We start from the raw sequence: 20045 nt of genomic DNA, 5'->3' as shown, positions 1-20045 counted from the left end.
CTGTGTGACCCTAGGCAAGACACTGAACCCCAATTATCTAGCCCTAATCATTCTTCTGCTCTGAAACTGATACTTAGTAAGAATTCTAAGGCAGAAGGTAAAGATTTTAAAAAGAAAAAGAAATGGTATCAGAGTGGCCCTGCCATAGAATAAATGGTATTAAAGGAACTAGAATGGTGGGATGTATGAGGCATGGTCATATGGAGCTACAAAAATAACTTGCTAAAAACACTGGTCTAAAAGGGAACAGGAAGTCTTCAGCAAATGCTCTCCTACAGCCCTTACAGAAAAGTACTTAAAAATCAGTAATCAAGAAACACAGCAAGATATCCTACCTTCTGTCTATCTCCCAGTTAACTGTGGCTATGACAGAATGTGATCTTTTGTAGGAAATCGCCTGTGAGATTCTGCCTTTTTCCATTTCATATTTTCATCAAGAATACTTGAAAAAATTAAGCCCCAATGTTTCCCCAACCCCCTCCCATTTATCAAGCATTTTTTTCCCCTTCCCACCTCCCTTTTCCTTACTGGAAAAAAAAAGGAAAGGAAAAGGAAATCCTTTTTAGCATTTATGCAGAACCAAGCCAAAAAAATTCCTATATTGGCCAAGTCCAAAAATATGAGTCTCATCTCACATATTTAGTCTGTCACTTTTCTGTTCTGTCAAAAAGTGGATAGCATTCTTCATCATTCATCTTGGAATCACAAGTGATTATTGCATTAAACAAAGTTCTTAAATCCTTCAAAATTGTTCATTTTTATGATGTTGTGATAGTGTAAATTATTCTAATTCTGATCACTTCATCTGGTATCAGCGCAGACGAGTGTTTCCACATTTCAGTGAAACGATCTCATAATTTCTTAGAGCATGGTAATATTCCATTACATTCATTTGTCATAGTTTGTTAAGTCATTCTCCAAATGATAGATATGCCCTTCGTTTCCAGATCTTTGCCACCACAAAAAAAAAAGAGCAGATTTAAACATTTTTGAACCTGTGGGGCTATTTCCTCCTTCTTTGACTTCCTTAAAGTATAGGCCTAGTAGTGGTCATTGTAGTTCAAAGAATAAGCCTAGTCTTGTAATTTTTGCAGAAGAGTTCACAGCTGTTTTCCAGTACTGATTCATATCTCTACAAATAGTGCATCAGTATGTGTGTTTTCCCATAGCCCTTCCAACATTTATCATTCTCCTTTTCTCTTGACTTTGCCAATCTAATGACACAAGGGGAACCTATGAGTTGTTCTCATTTGAATTTCTCTAATTATTGGTAATACAACATTAGGTTACCTTGGATGTCTTTCCTTAAAAAATAGCTATTTATATCATTTGACCATTTGTCAATGGGGGATTGGCTCTTATTCTTATAAATTTGAATCAGTTCCTTAAATATTTTAGAAATGAGACCTAGAGAAACTTAACTGCCAAGATTTTCCCTCAGTTAACTGTTTTCCTTCTAATCTTAGCTACATTGCATTCATGTTTACAAAAACTTTAATTTCATTTTATCAAATTTACTCATTTTATCATCTTGATCTTCTCTATTCCTTGTTTGATGATGAATTCTCTCCCTAGCCATAAATCTGAAAACAATTTCTTCCTTGATTCTTTCATTTGTTTATGATATGACATTTTATATCTAGTTACGTATCTCTCAATTTGGAGCTCATTATGGTATGTGATGTGAAGTGCTGGTCCATTTCCCAATTTCTGCCAGACTGCTGTCCAGTTTTCGTCAAATGATAAGTCCTTTCCCTGATAGCTGAGATCTTTGGGTTTATTAAAACACTTGGCTTCCAGGTTCATTTGCTTCAATATGCTATGTACCTAAACTGTTCTACTAATCAACCTATTTTTTAACAAACACCAAATTACTTAGATAATTACCACTTTGTCATTTAGTTTGAGATCTAGTATTTCTAGGTTTCCTTCTTTCCCATTATTTTTTATGATTTCCTTTTAGATTTTTCACCTTTGTTTCTCCAGATGAATTTCATTATTTTCTCCAAAGTAATTATCTGGTAAAATGATTGGTACAGCATTATATAAGTGAATTAATTTGGTTAAAATTTTCATTTTTATTATATCGGCTCAGCCTCTTTGCTAATACTTTATTTAAATTTTTTATGTAAATACTTGTTAGGGATGACAGTCTGTCATTTTCTTTCTATATTTTGACTCTCCCTGCTTTAATTATCAAGATTATATTTGTACATTGAAGGAATTTGTCAGAATCTTGTATTTGCTTGAAAACAATTTGGATAATCCTGGCATTAATTGTTTTTTAAATGACTGATAGAATTCTTTTGTAAATCTATCTGCTGTCCCCTGGGTTTTTTCCTTTGGTAGTTCATTTATGGCTTGTTTGATTTCCTTTTCTCAGATAAGTTTGTTTAAATTCTCCATTTCTTGTTCTGTAAATGTTCTGTAAATTAATTAAAATTTTGTAAATACTTGTTCATTTAATTTTGTTACTTTTACTGGACAGAATTAGACAAAATAGTTTCTAATAATATCACATTTCTTTTTCATTTGTTGTGAATTGTCCATTTTAATCTTTTTTTTTTTAAACCCTTATCTTCCTTCTTGGAATCAAACTGTGTATTGGTTCCAAGGCAGAAGAGTGGTAAGGACTAGGCACTGGGGGTTAAGTGACTTGCCCAGAGTCACCCAGCTAGGAAGTGTCTAAGGCCATATTTGAACCCAGAACCTTCTGTCTCTAGGCCTGGCTGTCAATCCACTGCCCCCTCCATTTTGATCTTTGATACTGGTTGTTTCTTCTTTTAAAAATCTAATTAAGTAATGGTTTATTTATTTTAATAGTCCCTTAGTTTTACTTATTTATTAAAATTTCAATTTTCCAAATTACATGTAATAACAATTTGTTACATATCTTTTCTGAAATTACAATATCCAAATTGTTTCCCTTCATTCATTCCCTCCCCACTCCCTGAGATGGTAAGCAATTTGATCTAAGTTATAAATGTATGATCTTGCAAAACATATTTCCATATTGGTCTTATTTTAAGAAAATGTTAATATAAAACCAAAACCCACAAATAAAATGAAGAAAAAATAGTATGCTTTGATCGGCATTCAGACTCTATCAGTTCTTTCTTTGAAAGTGAGTAGCATTCTTTGTCATGAGTCCTTCAGAATTGCCTTGGATAATTGTATTGCCGAGATTAGCTAAATCTTTAACATTTGATCATCATACAATATTGCTATTGCTGTGTACATTGTTTTTAGTCTGCTCACTTCACTCTACATCAGGTCATGTATGTCTTTTCCAGATTTTTCTGAAATCATCCAGCTCATCATTTCTTTTTTTTTAAATTTTATCCTTATTTTATTCCAGAAACAAATTTACATATAAGTTTTCCAAGGTTACATGATTCATATTGTCTCCCTCCCTTTTACTCTCCCCCCTCCCAGAATTGACAAGCAATTCCATTGAGTTATACATGTATTATCTCTTAAAACATATTTCCATATTATACATTTTCATAAGAGAGTAATCCTATAAAAACAAAACCCCAAATCATATACCCAAATAAACAGGTGATAAATCATATGTTCTCATCTGCATTCTTACTCCAATAGTTCTTTCTCTCAAGATGGATAGCATTCTTTTTCATAAGTCCCTCAGAATTGTCCTGTATCATTGTATGCTGTTAATAGCAAAGTCTATCACATTTCATCTCCTACAATGTTTCAGTTACTGTGTATGATGCTCTGGTTCTGATTTTTTTCACTCTGCATCAGTTCACATATGTCTCTCCAGTTCTTTCTAAAACCATCCTGTTCATCATCCCTTATCTGCTTATCATTTCTTAGAGAGATAGTATTCTATCACAATCTTATACCAAAATTTGTTCAGCCATTCCTCAGTTGGTGGATATTTCCTCAATTTACAATTTTTTTTGCCATCACAAAAAGAGCTGCCATAAATATTTTTGTGCAAACAGGTTCTTCCCCCATCCTTAAAAAAAAAAAAGTCTCTTTAGAGTACAGCCCTAGTGGTGGTATTACTGGATCAAAAGGTATGCACAGTTTTATAGCTCTGTGGAGCTCTTTCTAAATTGTCTTCCAGAATGGTTGGATCAATTCACAATTCCACCAACAATGCATCAGTGTCCCAATTTTACCACCACATCCTCTCCAATCTTTACCATTTTCCTTTACTGTCATATTAACCAATCTGAGTTTTACTTATTAAATAAATCAGATGTTTCAAGGGTTTTTTGTTTTTGCTTTCAATTTTTTAAATTTCTTATTTTCAGGATTTGTATTTTGGTGTTTAATTAATGTGTTTAATTTGTTAGTTTTCTCATTTTTAAAAATTGCATTCTATTAAATGTAATGTCTTGTATGTAAATGAACAATGGTGTATGAGGTGATATGGCTAATACTTTTCTATCATTCTCCTTTGCAATGTTTGAAAATGAACTTGTCCAAATTGATGTTGCCTTCTCCCTCTACTTTCAAGGAGATTGGTATTTGCTGGCAGAGGCATTTTCTGATCTTGTTTGGAGGCTATTTTATGTAGGTTAGGATTAGTAATCATCAGTATCAATATCTTTATTTTTGTCAAGCTCCTATGTTGCAACACCAACAACTAGATGAGATAAATCAAGTACAGGCTGTTATAATGTCACAGTCTTCTTTTTTGCTGCTATCCTTTCTAACATTGTATTGATTTTGTAGCCAATCTAGGATCAGGTAGTTAATTCCAAAATGATTCCCATATTGGCAAACTACTGTGGTTTTTTCCTTCTGTTAACATATAGTTTCATTTTTATACTGTTGTTAGTATATACCATTTTTTGTGCTTCTCTTCAAAAAGTATTTATTACATACAGGTGGGAGGCATCTAAGCAACCTAAACACATTTTTTTCCTTTCAGTTTTCACTGCTTTGTCAAGGTATGTATTAACTTAGTTTGAAGGGTATTGTTAAGTTTTGTTTTTTTTTAATGTTTCCATTCAAATGCCCATATATTGAGGATTGGCTCAACATATTCTAGTGGATGACTGTAAGGAAATATTACTGTTCCATAAGGAACAATGAATGTGAAAAACACAGATATGATAAGATATATGAACAGAGGCAGGTGGGTAGCATAGTGGTCAGTGAATCAGGTCTAGTATCAAGAGGACCTGGATTCAAATCTGGCCTTAGACACTTTCTAGCTTTATGATATTGATTCTAAGACAGAAGGTAAGTTTTTTTTGAAGACTTATATGAGTTAATGCAAAAGGAAGTAAGCAGAACTGGAGAAAAGATAAAGTCACTATCACAATGTAAATGAAAAGAAGAGGGGGGAAAATGTGAAATTAATAACCCACCCTGGCCCTGAGAAAGAAGATGAGAAAACAAAACTTTGTCAGGAGGGGTGGTTCTCTGGGAGAGGAGAAGGGAGTAGGATACATTAAATAATGAGGTTTTCAAGGGGTTATGAGATGAGACAGCTAATAGTTTTCTATCATTCTCTGTAATGTTTTGTGGGAGATGTTAAAATGAGTTTCTCTGCTTCATTCATAGAAACAGATGTTGGCACATAAGTTGCAATTATCTTCACTTTAATCTGATTACTTTCTTGTATCATGAATATTGTAAGGCAAAATGATAAAAGTATCTCATCAAATGATGTTGTTGTTGTTGCCTTTTATGTGCAAGTCTGCCCCCAGCTTGTTTGGACTGGAGCAAACTTCAACCATCTCTCTTCCATTTGTCCCCCTCCCCCCCCCAATGTCATTGTAGAGATAGCCCCATCTTTCCAGTTATGTTCCAATCAATTCATTGGCCATAAAATAAAGACTTCAAATTAAAATTTTGTAAACAGTTTAAGAACCATGTGAATCTTAGCACTTCTGCCTGTTTTAGAGGTAGCTGGTACACAGTGGAGAGAGATGGGTCTGGAGTCAAGAAGACTTGATCTCAAATCTGGCCTTAGAAACCTACCAGTTTTGTGACCCTGGGCAATTCATTTAATCTCTGCCTTGGTTTCCTCATCTGTAAAATGGAAATAATTTGTCAACAAAGTTGTTTTGAGGATCAGAGGAGATAATATTGGTAAAAGTGCTTAGCATAGTACCTGCCACATAGTAAGTGCTTGATAAACACATCCTCTTCTCTTCCCTGTGTGAAGATTGGATTTGGCTCTCCCCTGATTGTAACAATGAAGGTACTTAGCTCTTCCCTGATTGTGAAGATTTAAATTGTAACTCATGTCTATTTTTAGATTTTAATGAATTAGAGAAAAAACAATAATAAAGTTCATTTAGAAGAACAAAATATCAAGAATATCAAGGGAAATGAAAAAAATGTGCAGGAAGGTGGCCCAGCAGTACCAGATCTTAAATTGTACTATAAACCAGTCATCAAAACAATATGGTACTGGCTAAGAGACAGAAGGGAGGATCAGTGGAATAGACTTGAGGTAAGTGACCTCAGTAAGACAGTCTATGATAAACCCAAAGATCCCAGCTTTGGGGACAAAAATTCACTATTTGACAAAAACTGCTAGGAAAATTAGAAAACAGTTCGGGAGAGATTAAGTTTAGATGAAAATCTCACCCCCTAACACCAAGATAAATTCAGAATTGGTGAATGACTTGAATATAAAGAAGGAAAAAATAAATTAGGTGAACACAGAATAGTATACTTGTCAGATCTTTGGGAAAAGAAAGATTTTAAGGCCAAGAAAGAGTTAGAAAAAATTACAGTATGTAAAATAAATAATTTTGATTGCATTAAATATAAAAGGTTTTGTACAAGCAAAACCAATGAAAACAAAATTAGAAGGGAGGCAACAAATTGGAGAAAAAATCTTTACAACAAAAAAACTCTGACGAAGGTCTAATTACTCAAATATATAAGGAGCTAAATCAATTGTACAAAAAAATCAAGCCATTCCACAATTGATAAATGGGCAAGGGACATGAATAGGCAATTTTCAGATAAAGAAATCAAAACTACCAATAAGTACATGAAAAAGTGTTCTACATCTCTTATAGAGAAATGCAAGTCAAAACAACTCTGAGGTACCACCTTATGCCTAGCAAATTGGCTAACATGACAGCAAAGGAAAGTAATAAATGTTGGAGGGGATGTGGCAAAATTGGGACATTAATGCATTGCTTTTGGAGTTGTGAATTGATCTAACCATTCTGGATTACAATTTGGAATTATGCCCAAAGGGCACTAAAAGACTGCTTGCCCTTTGATCCAGTCATAGCACTACTGGGTTTATACCCCAAAGAGATCATGAGGAAAAAGACTTGTACAAAAATATTTATAGCTGCGCTCTTTGTGGTGGCAAAAAATTGGAAAATGAGAAGATGCCCTTCAATTGGAGAATGGCTGAACAAATTGTGGTATCTGTTGGTGATGGAATACTATTGTACTAAAAGAAATAATGAACTGGAGGAATTCCATGTGAACTGGAATGACCTCCAGGAATTGATGCAGAGTGAAAGGAGCAGAACCAGGAGAACATTATACACAGAGACTAATACACTGTGGTACAATCGAATGTAATGGACTTCTCTACTAGCAACAATGCAATGATCCAGGACAACTTTGAGGGACTTACAAGAAAGAACACTATCCACATTCAGAGGAAGAACTGTGGGAGTAGAAACATAGAAGAAAAACAACTACTTGATCACATGGGTTGGTTGGGATATAATTGGGGATGTAGACTTTTAACGATCACCCTAGTGCAAATATCGATAATATGGAAATAGGTCTTGATCAAGGACACATGTAAAACCTAGTGGAATTGCACATTGGCTATGGGAGGTGGGTGAGAAGAGGGGAGGGAAAGAACATGAATCTTGTAACCATGGAAAAATATTCTAAAATAATTAATTAAATAAAATTTTCCAAATTCAAAAATAAAATAAACTCAGCTCAAATGTAAAACAAACAAACAAACAAATAAATGATTGGAGAAATAATAATTGTTCATGGATGGGCAGAGTCAATATAATTGAAATGACAAATCTACCTGGTAATGACTAAGAAATAGAAAGGTATAACAATGGAATAGAATAGACACACGACAAACAGCAGTAAAAGATTATAGTTTGTATTTGACAAAATCATAGACCCAAGTTTTAGGTATAAAAAAATCATTATTTGGTAACAATTGCTGGGATAATTAGTAGCTAGTTTAGCAGAATCTACATATAGACCAATATTTTACACCATTCATTAAGATAAGATAAAAATGGATATGTTATCTAGACATAAAATGAGATAAGTAAATCATAAGAACAGGGAACATACTACCTATCAGGTTTATGGATAGAAGAGGAACTTCTGAGTCAACAAGAGATGGAAAGCATTGTGAAATGGAAAGAGAATATTTTTAGTACATTAAATTGATAAGGTTTTGTACAAATAAAACAAATGTTGCCAAGATTAGAAGGAAAGCAGAAAATTGGGGGGGGGGGGAATTATAGACAGCCTTTCAGATAGAGCTGTCATGTAAAATATATGTAGAACTTTATCAAATTTATATTAATAGGAGTCCAATAAATAAAGAGGCAAAAGATATGAAGTCAATTTTCAGATGAAGAAATCAAAGTCATATATAGGTATATGAAAAAATGCTCTAAATCACTACTGATTGTAAACCAAATGTAAATCAAAATAACTGAGATACCACCTCACACCCATCAGACTGACTAAAATGACAAGGGGGCAAAATGATAAATGTAGAAAAATAGGGATACTAATGCACTGTTGGTGGAGCTGTGAATTGATTCAAATATTTTGGAGAGCAATTTGGAATTATACCGAGAATTCTAAAACTGTGTATACCCTTTGACCCAGTACCCTTGCTGAGTCTGTTTCCCAAGGAGATCAGGGAAAGAGGAAATGAACCCAAATGTTCCAAAATATTTGGAGCAGCTCTCTTTGTGAAGGCAAAGAATTGGAAACCAAGGATGTCCATCAATTGGGGAATTGCTGAACAAGTTGTGGTATATGATTATGACAGAATAACACTGAGCCATAAGAAATGATAGAGACTGATTTTTTTTTTTAAACTTGGAAAGAACTACACAAGAGAATGAACAGGGAAATTAATCAAACCAAGAGAACATTATATATAGCCATAGAATTAATGCTGGATGAATAAACTGTCAGTGTTACCTCCAGAAAGTGAACACAAAGGTGAAACATGAAGAATTTAATTTATATGCATGTATTGGTCTCTCTGAAGATATTTTTTACGATGTGGGAAGGAACAGAGACATTTGTGAATGGGACTTCTGTAAATATAAAGAAAAGTAAGATAAACATATAGAAGATTTATTTCATTTGTGTACTATCTTCTTTTTTTCTTTATATATGCTCATTTTTATTGCTTTTATAAAATTAATAATAAATAATTAAAAATTAAATTAAGTTAAAAATTTAAAAACAAAACCTCAAAAAAATCTCATTTTATCTTCATAACAATCCGGCCAGGTAGGTGCCGTTATCATCCCCATTTTGCAGATAAGGAAATTGAAGTACACAGGTTAAGTAACTTGCCCAGTACACACATCTATTAAGTGTCTGAAGCAGAATTTTAACTCGTCTGATTCTAGGTCCTGAAGGCTATCTGCAATCTATCCCCCTAGCTGCTTTGAGGATAGTGTTGAAATGAGTAAGAACTGATTCAAATACTTACTAGCCTTGCGACTGGCTAGGAGCTCTTTTCCCCTCAGTTGCCTTATCTGTAAAATGAGGACAATAATAGCACCAAGAGTGGTTGTGAGGATCAAATGAGATATGTACATATAACTCTGCAAACGTTTGGTTTGCTAACTCCAGGATCTCCAACAACCCAGTATGACACACTGATCTCTTAGGAAGTGTCAGTCAGAAAGTGTTTCTAGAAAAGGCTAGTCTGGAGATTTGCCTCATTTTTTAAAAAACGTCACTTTTCGGCACTGTATTTAATTCTACCAATTAGAAATTCATTTGGATTAATAAACATACTCTTAAAAATACAAATCCCTCTGGGAGGATTAAAAGACTTTCCCATATTAGTGTGAATTAATTAAATCTCATTACTTTCCGCGGCGCTGAGGAAATAGGACTTTTGGTTGGGGATAAGTTAGAGCAGAGTGAGGTGCCAAACTTGGAGATTTAAGCCAATTTGAGAGCCCCACAGCTCAGCTAGATGGGCCTGGAAAAAAGCCCAATCACCCTTATTTTTATTTCTGCCCAGTGTTGCCCTTTACGACCCAGAAAAAATACAAGAAACTTTTCCTTCTCCTCCTCTTGTACTCCTTGCCGCTATTCCCCCCGCCCCAATCTCCCGCCTCCCCAGCTCTCATGCGGGCTTACTACTACTATAACTATGGTTGCTCTACGTCTTGCAGCACGTAGAACTCCATGAGCTGACCTGTGGGGCTGATCACCATTTAAAGCTTTGTTTCTACCTAGTTCCAGAGCCCCGAGCTTTGGGAACGCTGCAGTCTCGTGGAGTTGTCCCAGACTTTTCTAGTTTTAGGATTCCCCAGCAACCCAGCACAGTTAGGGTTTTGCGACTACTTGTTGCAATGAATTGCACGCGAATGTCAGTCGCGGATTTACAGCAGATAAAGAGTTAAATTTTACAAAGAGAGAGAGAGAGAGACCAGCAGAAGGTCCTGTTTACTGTAGTTCCTCCGAGTCCATCAAGTATTCAGAGCCATGGGTTGCCGTGGTAACTGAGTCTGTTCTGCAGCCAGCTCCAGATTAGCTCACTGGAAAAGAGTCAGGATGGGTCAGGCTAGGCAAGGGTGGGAAGTGAGACAGAGAAGGAGGAGGAGGAGGAGGAGGAGGGGAGAGAAGAGGGGGAGGGGAGAGAAAGGGGGAGGGGGAAAGAGGGGAGGGAAAGGGGAAAGGAAGGAGTGGAATGAACGTCACAAGAGATAGTCACAAAGTCAGGAAAGGAAAGGAAAAGAAAGAGGAAAGGGGGGGGAACATCCAGGAGGGCTCTCGAGCCGGAGGGTAGGAGGGGTAAAGGAACCCATCCCGCTGCAAGCAAAGAAAGTCCTTTAAAAGTGGGGAGAATGAATCAAACGCAGAAGCAGCGAGCCCCATGGCTGTGAGAGAGGAAGGGGTCAGTGGGGAAGCCAAGGCGGAGAGAAGGGAAAGAAAGATTTCTCGTGCATTGTGAGAGCCTCCAGTAACAAAAGGGCGGAGGGTCCGGGAGCCATGCAGCCCAATGCTGCTGCCTCCACCTCCCCCACCCCTCCTGCCGCTGGGTCCCGGCTGGACGCCCCCATAATGAACCGTGGGCTGCGAGGAGCCCGTCTGGGGGCCCTGGCAGCGAGCGAGGTGAGTGGGGAGACGCTAGTTGGGGTCCCCGCCCTAGACTCTAGTCCCCTCGGGCAAGTCATTGTCGGGAGAGCGAAGCCGTGGGACCCCAGGAGGGAGGGAGGGGAGTAGGGGGAGAGAAAGGAAATGGCCAAGCTCGACTTGTGGAACTTGGTTCTGGAGGAACTCCCCAGCTGGGAGTGGGCTCAACCCTGTGGGCTTCCTTTGGGATGGCTGAAGAAGCCGGGGTGGGGGTGGGGGTGGGTGTAGATGAGACCGACTTCTCTGTGTGGGTGTAGATGAGATTAAGTTCTCAGTGTGTGTATGTGGATGAGGCTAAATTCTTAGTGTGTGTGTATAGGTGAGGCCAAATTCTTGGTGTTTGGGAGTGTGTGTGTCGTTTTCTGGAGGTGGTATAGTAAAGATGAAGATAGGTTCCCAGAGGACTCCTCAGTTTGTCGCCTATATCTGTAAAGCTATACCACACCTTTTGGGGTGGGGAGGGGAGGGGCAGTGGTTGATAGGGGAAGACTGAGTGATTTTTAAAGTGCTCTGGGGAAGCCAACTGTTCCTCGGGCACCAGCCTCTCTATGGAGCCAGAAGGACCTGGAAAGGGACCCTCCTCCCAACCTTGAGGTTGAGGGAGGGAGAGGTGAGGCCCCTGAAAGTGAAAGGTAACAATAAAAAAGAGGATTATGCGCATACATTCCCCTTGCACCTGTGCCTGAGTTTTTGGTAGTTTGAGTGTTGACATAGCTGGACTTTTCTAGGTGGAAATGATAAATTGTTTGTGTTTCTTTTCCCTCCTTTCTTATTCTGAGGGTAGTGTAGAGGTGGGAAAGATTGAATAAAGGTGAGTTTTGACTGACATCAGATATAAACCGAAGTTCTGTGCATTGCTTGGACCTTGGAAGTGCAATGGTCTTAGTAGTAATGGCTAAGCTGCAGTCATTAGTGAAGGATCTAGGCAGTATATTCTCTGTGAGCAGGAAGGCAGGAATAATTCCTCTTTATAAGAGTGATGGAGAGAAAGGATAATATGCTAACTGCCTGCTAACACCATTTAATTATATTTCAGGGCTATAATCTAAACAGCAACTAACATTTCTTTGTAGTAAGGAGCCAGATTTCAATGAAGTGTCTGTAAATACTTTTTTAGGATTTGGTGGTTTTTGGTGTTGTTTTTTTTAAATACAGCCCTTGACCCCTTTGTCTTTACTGTGGAACAACAAGCAGATAAGTGCTTTTGGGTACAAAGTTTCTGTGCCTTTGTGTCTAAGGGATACAAAGACTAAAACAAAACACAGCCCCTATCCTCCATGAGCTTATGTAGTAGGAGGTAGGGAGAGAGATAACATGTAAATAGATAAGTAAATATAAGATAGAAAGCATGAAGAACTAGGAGGCTCTGAAGACAAGTCCTTAAAGGAAGCTAAGGATTCTAAGATGCAGAAATAAAATGAAAACGAATGACATTCCTTCTTTCCATATGAGCCCAAAGTACCAGAGATCAATCTTACTCTTAAAAGCTTTGGGACTGGGTTGTATGGGATGAAGAAAGTGGAATCTTGAAAGTCATAGAGAGACTTTACTGAGAAAAGGGGTCATGAGAAGCCTGAAGTGGGATGGGGAGACAAGTCTATTGCACTTTGGGAGTTACAAACTTTAAATAACAGAAAGATTGAGATAATTTTAAAATTTAAAGTGTACTTGCTAAAGGTAAAATAGAACTGAATCCATCTCAATGAAGTAAATGGGATACTTTCAGCCATCAGAGTTGAACAGATTGTATGACTTTTGGGGGGCAACAAATTTGGGTCTAGAGATTTCAGCCACTGAGATAAAAAAGAATAGCATTTTGGTTCTGTAGTTTTCATTTTTTCAACAACGAATACTATAAAGAAAAGTTTGCATGGAAAAAAGTCTTCACAAAAATAAAGTAAAGCAGGACTTTGGCACACAGATCTTTTAAAAAGGACACAATGACATAAGGGATACTTTCAATCTTGCTGTGACCTCCAGTCCCTTCATCTTTACCCTGGCCTTATTTTCCTCCCTTCAGAGTCTTGGCCTTACATGTTGACTAATCCATTGTGGCATACTACATTTTGCACCCTTGAATCATACTACCATTATGCCCTGCCAGTTTTCAACCTTGGGTCATCCCCAGCATTCTTCTTCTCCAATCCTTTGGAAAGCTAAATCATAAGGTTTTTTAAATAAAAAAAAAAGACCTTAAATATATCATCTAACACAATTCCCTCATTTTACAGATAAAGAAACTGAGGCAGAGAAGTAAAATCATTTGGTGAAGGTTAGGCCCTTCAAAAAACAAATCTGTTATTTCGACTGAACCCTTTTGAGTTTTTTCTTGATTTAAGACTGTCCTGGTCCCCTAATTATTTTTTCAAATCTACTTTAGTCTCATGCTTCCTACACCAACTTTAGAGATTTATTCTACTGACAAAATTAGGAAGACCAGAGTTCAAGTTCCACTTCTGATACATGCTATCTTCATAACCCTGGCCATGTTACTTAACTCTTTCCTGCCCTACATACCTCTCTAAGAATATAAGTTTCATAGAAAGTATTGATCTATACTGATAGAAGTTACTAACTAGGAATTACTTACACCAATTAGAACCCAGATCTGTTTTTTTTTTTTATTTCTCTATTTACTTTTCAGCCTATAAATTCTATCTGTCAATAAAATTTAAGTATGTTGAAGACAAGTACTATTTGGTTTTTGTCTTCGTATCCCAAGCACCTATCGCAGTGCTTTGCACATAGTAGGCTTTTAATATATGTTCATTGAAGATAGTAATTATTTCCATGACCCTTTGTAAAAGACAGAGTATATAACATCAAAATGCAATTCATTGAAGGCATTGCTCCTAGGAGGTAGAACATTAGTCCTGGCTCATAAGCAAGTGAAGGGAGGTCAGGAAGAGTTTCTAGAACTAGGAGGTAGGTCAGACCAGCAAGGACATAGCCTAAAGTACAAAATTCATAAACATATGTTTATGAATAAACATATATATGATTATGCTTGTTGTTCGGGCATGTCCAGTTCTTCATGACCCTGTGGACCATAGCACACCAATGCTGTTCATGAAATTTTCTTGGTAGAGATTCTGGAGTAGTTTGCCATTTTCTTCTCCAGCTCATTTTACAGGAAACCGAGGCAAACAAGGTTAAATGACTTGCCCAGGGTCACATAGCTAGGAAGTGTTTGAGGCCAAATTTGAACTCAGGTCCTCCTAACTCTAGCCTAATGCTCTATCCACTATACATACATATGTGTATATATGTTGATTTTTACTTCAATCCCAGGAGGTAGGTGCCATTAATATGCCCATTTTAGAGCTGAGGAAACTGAGACTGAGCAGTCATCACTACCTTCTGAACTATTCCCTTGGTCTTACCCAGCATTTTTATCAGACCTAAGGGAGATCCTGACAACCCCCAGGATATAGAATCAGATTAGGAAATCTTAGATCAGTGTCAAGCAAATGTGTAGCCCAAGGGCATAAGGCAGGGATACCAATCTAGAATCCACACCTAGGAGCAAAGAGGAGAAAACAAGCCAGAGTAACATCTTAACATCTGGTAAATCAGCACAACCAAGGCAAGGCTCCTGATCGACAAACAGGGGCCCTTTCTTGGGGTGGTATAGATAAGGGCTAGCATATTTTTTTAGTAGGATCATCGATTTAAAGTTGGAAGGGAATTCAAATACCATTTAGTCCAACCCCCTAATTTTACAGATATAGAAACTGAGTCCCAGTGAAGTTAAGTGACTTGCCAAAAGTCACACATGACAGAGATGGGATCTTTTTTTTTTGTTGTTGTTGTTGTTTTTTAAGTGAGATTAACCTCAGAGTTAAAATCAAGTGGACAGTGGCAAACAAGTATGCAGCAGGGCCTCAAGAACAGCATTTTTTAAAATGTGAGTCTTTGAGATTCTTTCAGGGGGCTTATTATGTATAGAGACAGTCCTGGGCAAAACCAAAGCAAGCAGAGTTTATCTTCCAATACCCTTTCAGTAGTTTTCTCTTCCCTCCAAACAGCCATGGTGACCTGTCTTCTTGGACAATTCATCATACTCTGGACCTTTCTCTCCTCTGCCCTCTACCAAAATTTTCCTGATTTGTGTCTAAGCTTTTATGAAGGTGGAGGGAGTCCAACAGTCTAATTCACAAAAAGGTGTAAATGATGTACAATATATATTAATGTAGTATACCTTTCAGGAAGGTTTGTATGTTAATTGAGGGTTGAGAGGTACCTCCTTAAGCCTATGATTCCCAACCTTTTCAACATGAGACTCCTCCTCTAGATGCTAGTAGTTGTATTATTTAGTTTCCAGTGATTAAAAAAATCCATGGCAACCAAAAATTACTATGAATTGAATTCGGTAATAATCTTAGATTTGTATTTCATTTATAATAATCTTCATATAATTTAAAAATATTAATACTTATATATGTGAGATACATTACTTATTCAGCCTGTGAAAGTATATTTGCTTATTATACTGAGCCATTTAATGAGATAGCTAGTGCTATTTTGTTGTACCTCTCAGAGAAAGGAAGTCTGGTGGATGCCCTGAAATTTCCAGCCCTTGATCTGATTCCACATTCAGCTAGTTTCATTATTTACATTTCAAAGCAACAAGTGTAGAACATCCATTTTCCCAAACATATGCTGTGGGAAGGGAAAAAAAGCATTAAGTGCTTCATAACCCTCCCCCCCCCCCAAGTTCTAGTTACTTATAATAAATATGAAATCAAAAGTCATCTAGGTACTTTTGTATAGATTTGTTTTCCAATTGTTTGTTTGTTCATTTAATCACTCATTCATTTATTTAAAAGACTGGATTTTCTTCTTGCAAGACAAGATTAGATACTGGCAAGATTGCTCCAATTTGTTTAGCATGGGAGTTTTGATCTGTTCCATATCCACCATGGACCATTCTCTTATTCTTGGGCTTCTCTGGAGTTCACCACTTTAAAGTCACGTTTAGTGTGGATACCCAATCAGTTTAATTCACTGCAGCCTAGGACTCCCAAATTTTCAGAGATCCACCAGCCTCAGTTTCCCTAACTGGGATTATAAGTACCTGGATTTATAGTCATAACCCATCATGCCCAGTTTGCAGGTTTGCTTTAGAGTGGTTTCCTAAGTGAGCACTAATAAAGTGTCAGTAATTAAAAACTAGCCCAAACTCCATTATACATTTTCAGAGTTGAAAAGAACTTCAGTGGCCATCAAGCCAACTCACTCCTGAAAAAAAGTCCCATTTACAGCATATGCATCATGGGGTCAATAAACAGTGAGAGCAAAATTACTACCTTTCAGGGCAGGCAATTCCTCTTTGAAAAATTTTCAAGATTCAGTTTGCCTCTTTTACAACAAAATAGCCATTGTTTCACAGTTCTGCATGCTAGCATCAAATAGAACCCTTCTCATTTCTCTTCCCGGTGATAATCCTTGAATATTTTAAGACTGAGAAATACATTGCCCTCCCTCTCCTCCAAGTTACCCATCCCAGTCCCTAGAATTGATCTCTGTGAGCCATGACCCATATATGAAGCCTTTCACCACCTCTTCAGGAAGTTCTCTGGCTCATCAGTGTCCTTTCTAAGATTCAGTAGCTCCATTATTCATACAGCATATTTTATTCCTAATAAAATCAAGATGCTGCTGCTTGATAGTTTTGTGAATTTCTGCATCCCTTGCCTTAACTCTGAAGGCCCCTACTGGGGTCCAAAGGTTGAGAGCTGCTACTTTAATCTAAAACGATGATCCTTCAGTTGTGAAATAGGAGGTACCTCAGGAGTCTAACTGGGGAGAGATTTGGGAGTAGGAGAAGCAAGAAGACCTTCCTGCTACTTTGCAAACCATACTAGATCCTAATAATAATAGCCAACATTTCTGTAGTGTTTTACATTTTATAAAGCACTTTACATAAATTATGATTATCTTATTTATTTGCCCATATAGGCAGCAGCTACCTATTTTGCCTTTGGGTAATGCTGACCCTAAATATAGGGAATAAGATTCTGGCTCCGCTTTTGTCTCTGGTGTGAATCAATAATATATTTGTTTATTTAAATCTTTACTTTCTGTCTTAGTAACAACTTGAAGACAGATGGGCCAGGGATAGACAGTTAGGGTTAAGTGACCTACCTAGGTCTTATGCAGCTAGGAAATATTCAACATCAGATTTGAACCCAGGAGCTCCTGTCACCAGACCTGGCTGTCCATGGAGCTGCTCAAATACACGGTAATTTCAAAGGAGAAAGAGAAAGGGCTAGCACTGGGGAGATCAGGATATGTGGGAGCCCTTGAGCTGAGCCTCGAAGGGAGTTAGGGAAGCCCAAAAGGCAGAGGTGAAGAGGGAGAGCATTCTAGGCTTGGCATATGGCCTGAGCCAAGATACAGAAATGGGAATGTTGTCTATAGCAGCGAGTCAGTTTGGTGAAAACAACACCTGCAAGGGGTAGTAATGTGGATTCAATCTGGGAACCCTGACTGCTGCCAGACTGTAAAGTGCTTTAAATGCCAAACAGACCGTTGGTGTTTTCCTCTAAGAAGTGACCAGGAGGGGCTGAAGTTCCTGCAGCTGGAGAGTGACAAGGTCAGACCTGGGCTTCAGGAAAACATTGGGGCAACTGAGTGAAGGGTGATGTAACTAGAGGAGAGAGCAGACGTAGGCACCCATCAGAAGGCTGCTGAAATAGTCCTGATGAAGGGTGAAGGGATGAAGGAGGGTGCTGGCTTCGGGAGAGATGGAATGTGGAGATGACAAGAATGCAGTGCTTGATTGATTATGGAGGGTGAGGAAGAGTGAAGGGTCAAGGATGACTGTGAAGTGGCAAAGCTGGGTGAGTGGAAGGACAGTGGTGTCCTTCACAGACATTTTAAAGACTTGGAGCCATGATATGTAGCAAAAATTGAGAGAATCAATGCTTTAGAGTAATGGTTCTTGAAGTTTTTGGTCTTTCTTATGCATTTGCACTACTTAAAATTATTGTGGACTCCCCAAAGAACTTTTGTTTAGGTAGCTTATATCTACTAATATTTGAGATTCGCATTAATATAGAGATAATTGAGATTCATATTTGAGATTCATATTAAAACTAGAGATATTTGAGATCAACATGTAGCTTTAATATTAATACTAGAAATGAAAAGTCTTTCTATTAGTATGAAAATAATTTTGACTTCACAGATCCCCTGAAAGGGCTTTGGGGATCCCCTGGGGACTTTGGACCATATTTTGAGAACTCCATTTTGGAACTTTGTTGCATTGGCCCAATCTAATATCTTTTTAAAATGTTGTTCTCACCTCTAATCCTTCTTTCTCACTGCTCCCAAACAAAATTGTTCCAGAATCCTCAAGAGTAGAAAACCTCAACTCTTAGGAGGAAAATAGAATTTATAAAGGCTATACAAGATGAAAATGTTATACTTGTGGTGGGTGGGAGGGAAGTCTCACACATACTGTGGCTGGTCTTCCCTTCTATTTCCTTTGCATGATTCCCAGATGGAAAGATTGACAAGCACATTTTTTCCTTTAAATTACATGGAGCAAAAGCAATAATAAATTGCAAAGCCAGAGCCCAATTTCAAGTTTTAAAGCTATAATATAGAAATACATGAATATATATACATTTCATGTGTGTGTGTGTTACACACACACTATTTCTTGCTGGAAAACAGCAATGGGATGGAGGAGCCACCTTTGCCCCTTTGGGATCCCTCATCTGTGGCTAAAGAATCTCTAAAATGTTCCCTATACCCATCTTTCATCAGCAGATTTGACTAGAATATTTTACCTCCTCACACTGGGGCTTCTGGCCCCAGTTTGTGTTTCTTTGTGTTGGTTGGACTAGACGTAGGCTAGGCATCTTTGTATAACTCTTGAGTCATAAGATCACATTGAATCAAGATCCTGTGGTCCAGGGAGGCTGATGTCTATGACTTCTTCAGATAAGATGACTATATGTGTGTGTGTGTGTGTGTGTGTGTGTATGCATATATATACACACTATATTTTCTAAAAGTCTTTCTTCATGCAGTTTTAAGCTATTAAAGCTTTTGGGACTTTTGGGACACCCTGTACTTTTGCAGAAAAATCTCTAATGCTATTCCTAACATGCCCCACTTTACCCTAAAAAATCAAAAGTTGATTATATTGCTCTTTTCCCCAACATAGTCACTCTGCTAGTAAGTGTCCCAGCCCAGCACAGGACTTCATGCATGACAACTTCCTTTGTGTTTTTAATGTCTTAAAATAGGGAGGATAGGATTATTGCTTTATTGATGGCCTAACTGTGACCCAGAGGGGTTAAGTGATTTGTCCAGGATCACCCAACAAGTCAAGGTTAAAAATCCAGGTCCTGTGATTCCCACCCGGGTCTCATGGAAAAGAATACTGATGATAGTTGAGGAGAAAGAGTTGTTTTCCTGTGGTTTGGTTTGGCGAATTTGGACATGGTTCAGGGGTGGGATAGGATGGAAGACATTCTTAGAACTCACACAGTACACAGAAATATTTAGTTACTCCTCTGCAGCCAGGAACTGTGACAGGAAGAGACTAGCAGTTTATCCAATGTAAGATAGGGGAAAGAGCACTGGGCTTTAGGAGATCTGGTTTTCAATCCTCACTGACTTCATGACCTTAGGCAAGTCACTTAACCTGAACAAAGACTTTTAATTTCTAATATGAGTAC

At 37.7% G+C, this 20045-nt stretch overlaps 1 protein-coding gene across 2 annotated transcripts in view; it reads left to right on the top strand.

The window, feature by feature from the left end:
* The first annotated feature begins 10836 nt into the window (after positions 1 to 10836).
* Positions 10837 to 20045, top strand: part of DENND2A (DENN domain containing 2A) — a 122430-nt gene continuing 113221 nt past the window's right edge. The window contains exon 1 of one of the 2 annotated variants that reach the window (XM_056799792.1): positions 10837 to 11328. The gene's annotated coding sequence lies outside the window, so the exon portion shown is untranslated. The remainder of the gene's footprint in view (positions 11329 to 20045) is intronic. The other variant, XM_056799795.1, reaches the window with a different exon arrangement.

Source organism: Monodelphis domestica, chromosome 5 (genome assembly GCF_027887165.1).
Source record: "Monodelphis domestica isolate mMonDom1 chromosome 5, mMonDom1.pri, whole genome shotgun sequence".
Lineage (NCBI taxonomy): Eukaryota > Metazoa > Chordata > Mammalia > Didelphimorphia > Didelphidae > Monodelphis > Monodelphis domestica.
Note: the sequence above shows the minus strand (reverse complement) of the source record. Positions and strands in the feature narration are given on the sequence as shown.